Here is a 4104-nt window from a genome sequence, read left to right on the forward strand (position 1 = left end):
TCCACTTCTTCTGATTTGTTTGAGATAGTCCTCTCTCTCTGTCTGTCTCTCTCTCTCTCTCACACACACACACACACACACACACACACGCAGTGACGTCGCTGCCGCACACCACACCACACCACCACACCTCCACCCTGGCTATTGTCTGCTATACATTGGTGTTTTAGACACTGTCGCTTCCTGTTGGTTTTTGTTTATTATTATTATTATTACTACTATTATCATCATCATCATCATTATTATTATTATTATTATTATTATTATTATTGTTGTTGTTGTTGTTGTTGTTGTTGTTATTAATGTTATTCAGTGCTCCCGATGTTGATGTTGCTGCTGATTTTTTTTTTTTTTTTTTGTTCATTATGTTTTGCTATTTTCATTCACTAAACCAACAGAGGTGAATCATCTTCATATTTTTCATCCCTATTCATTCATGTATTCAGTCTTATTGGGAATGTGAGTTCTTTTAGTATGGGTTGTCGCGGGAGGCTTTGTGTACGCGCTATGTGCTGGTCGCGCACAAGCATGTTATTTTGCGCATCAACATGTTAATTTGTAAAATATTGCGCATTGGCCAGTACAGTTCTGTTAATTTATTTGTATTTTTAGCAGTTTTTTATATTACTGTCTTCATTTCTCTTCCTCCCTTCCTCTCTCTTCATTTCCTTCTTGTTTGCTCCTTTTCTCTCCTGATCTTTCCTCCTTTTCCTATTGTTTTTCTTTTCACCATGCATTTGTCGAGCTTCAGATAGTCCTACGGTTTCAGTTCGTTTCTCTAACTCAACCTTAGTTTATTTTAATGATTAGTTTCTCTTTCTATCATGTTCCATCTCTCTTGTCCCTTATGTCTTTTTCTCTCCGTTTCTCCGATCACCTTACTTCCCACCTATTGTTCCTGCCTTTCCTCTCCCTTTCCCTGAATATAATAACTCATTTCCATGCCATCATATCTCTCCATCTTTCCTCGTATTCTCTGCCTCCTTTCTATCTTTACTATCCTCTTCCTTTCCTTTCTTTTTCCTTACCCCCCTTCCTCCTCGCCTTCCATTTCTATGCATATTTTTCTCTCTCTATTTCCTTTTTAAGTTTAGTTAATTTTCCCCCCTGTATAGTTACTCTTCTCATTACTCCTTTCTTTTTTTTTTTTTTTACTCCTTTCCTCTCTCCCTTTCACCCTTTCTGCCCTTCCCTTGCCTCCTCTCTTACATCCCTTCCCTCCTTTTCTTCTCTCCTCTCCATTCCTCTTCGCTCGCTCCTCCCTAACCTCATCTCTCCTCTGAGTACATATAGTCTTTATGCTCTCTTGTCCCCTAAATTCTCCTTCTTGCCCTTGCTACTTTCTTTTCTTCCTCATTAATAGACCCTCCATCATTCATAGTCCTGTCCGCGTTCCGTCCTCTTTTTATTTCTCCTCTTCCCTTTCTTTCTTTTCGTATTATTCCCATCTCCTTGCTACCTCCTTCCCTACTCCCCCTTCGCTCCCGTCTCCCTTCTTTCCAGTTCTTTTTTTTTGCTTCCATTCTTTTCCCCTCCTCTCCCTTATTTATCCCCTTCTCCATCTTCACTTCTGCGCCTTAGCCACTCTCCTCTTCCCGTCCTTCTTTCTTTCCTTTTTTCCTTCATATTCTCCTATGTCTCTTAATCTCAGTTCTTCACTTTCTCCGGCACTTCCTTCCCTTCCATTCCTTACATGAGTATTTTCCTCCTTCCATATTTCCTTCGTTGTCCCCCCCCCTTACTCTCAACCATCCTTCCCCCTTCCCCACCTACCTGCCCATTATCTCCCCTTTCCTTGTTCCTCCTGCCTCCTTCGCCTCCACCTTTTCCTTTTATAACCCCTCCTGCCTCCCCCGTCATCCCTCCCTGTCAGTCTTCCTCCTTTCCTCCCCTCTCCTACTTTCCATCCACATGCTTTCCTCTTCCCCACCAACTCTACTTCCTTGTCCCCACTCCCCCACCTCTCCTCACGCTCCTAAGTATAAATCTTTATTTCCCGTTTCTTTCCCTCTATTATTTTTCTTAGCTTCTTTCTCCTTTCTCCTCCCTCCATCCGTCCCCTTCAACATTCCCCCTTCTCACCCTAGCTTTTCATGTTCCTCACTCCTACCCCTACGAACCTACCCCCACCCTCAACACACACACACACACACACACACACACACACACACACACACACACACACACACACACACAAGCCTGAGCGACGAGAGAGAGAGAGAGAGAGAGAGAGAGAATCTTTTCATGTAATAAAATGGACAACCAGAGTTATCTCTTTCTCATGCTGGCTAAATACGAATCGTGAAGGAGTGAGTGTAGGGAAGTGAAATTTAAAATACTGTAGGCTATTAACCATATGTCTGTGCATCAGGAATGTTTGTGTGTCGCTGGTATGAAATGACATGGACTAAACTCTGGTCATATGAAAGGGATCACGACCACCACCAAGTATTAGTGTCCACCACGACTGCTCTTCCATCCCAGACTCAAGGACGTATGATCAAATGAAGTGAAAGATGGTAACTGACAGTGGAAGCACCCTGAGTAAGCCATGCACCTGCGGATTTACAAGTGCTAGTGTCTGTTTCACTAGCAGGTGGGAACGAGCCAAGGGTAAAGAGGTGCTGGGTTGTGTTCGAAGTGATTTTACGGGTTTCCTCGTAGCACCTCTTTCTCAACACCACACGTATTTCATGATGCAAACTGTCGGTATCAAAATAAACACTATAATTCGCTAAGGAAGAGGTGCTGCGAAGCCTCCTGTGCTACCTAGAATTGTGCGTTTTGTCCAAAGGTCTCGTGGGTCGCTCGTCAAACGAACCCACATGACTTCAGTTAATATTAAACCCTAGTCAAGCCACGTGACTTATCGACCAACCATTGCTATTGAATTCCACAGCACGGATCACAACCACCATCAGTGCGCTAAAAGACAGGTCACCTACCCCCTTCACTGACCAGCCCACAGTACAGGAGGGTGATGTGGAGAAACGTAAAGACAAAATTTTATTCCTGATCGGTTTTGCTAGTAAGTTTCTCCAGAGGAGTAATGAGTTGTCGTAACTCGTGTATCTCAGCATCATCCTCATATGACCATCCTGATGTCTTTAGCTCTCAGCAGCAGCCTTCGGTATTATTACAGATAGGACGGGGCGGAGCGGGGCTGGTGTGCGGTGAGAATACCCTTGTTCCCCCCCCCCTTGCCCCCGCATTCACCCACGGCCTTATCAAATTCACCACGCTTCGCCTGCCCCACACCTGCTTCATGCAGAAGCATGACATATTGTGCTAAGCCGCTTGGAAAGATCGTGTACATCTGCGACTGCATGTGCGTACGCGCGCGCTTGTGTGTAAAATTAAAATGTGTGTGTGTGTGTGTGTGTGTGTGTGTGTGTGTGTGTGTGTGTGTGTGTGTGTGTGTGTGTGTGTATGTGTGTGTGTGTGAAATTAATGCATATAGTATATAATTACCACATTTGTTCATACAATTGACTGCTGTAACCCGCAATCCTTTTTTTTTTTTTTTTCTTTCGTTTTTGCTTGGGTAATAACATCGATTCCAGGGAAGGATGGCTAATAATCCGTACGGAACTCTTGATATCCATGTATTATTAATCTGCCAAATCATAACTCCTAGCTTTGATTTCCTGGCTGCGTTCCTCAAGATATTTTTGGAGATAAAAATGTTGACCTTTCCGTTGACCTGCAGTTGTTTCATATTTACTTCTTCCATTGCGAGTTGGAAGATCACAGGTCTTGAGTTAGTCTTCAGGGACCAGACCTGCCTTGAGAACGCTTGTCTTGGCCTCTTCAGCTCGAGGACAGACGTAATATTTGCTCTGGTCTTGCTGCCACCGCATTATTTGCAGTAACTTAGGAGAACGCCATAGCATTGAAGGAATTGCTGAAAATAACCTAAAAGTTATCAATCCTCCCTGGTCCGGAAAGTCTCTCACGTTTAATAAAATCATCTGGAGATAGTTAGAATAAAATGTAAAACCATGACCTGATGGAGATTGGTAAACACTAAGGAACTCTCATGTCCTTCTTAATGTTGCGGTCAAACAACAATAGCGAGTCTCGGTGTTCGCTTGTGTAAGAGCA

This window comes from Coenobita brevimanus, chromosome 6, assembly GCF_032717465.1.
Source record: "Coenobita brevimanus isolate Jiangsu-jjx chromosome 6, ASM3271746v2, whole genome shotgun sequence".
Classification (NCBI taxonomy): Eukaryota; Metazoa; Arthropoda; class Malacostraca; order Decapoda; family Coenobitidae; genus Coenobita; species Coenobita brevimanus.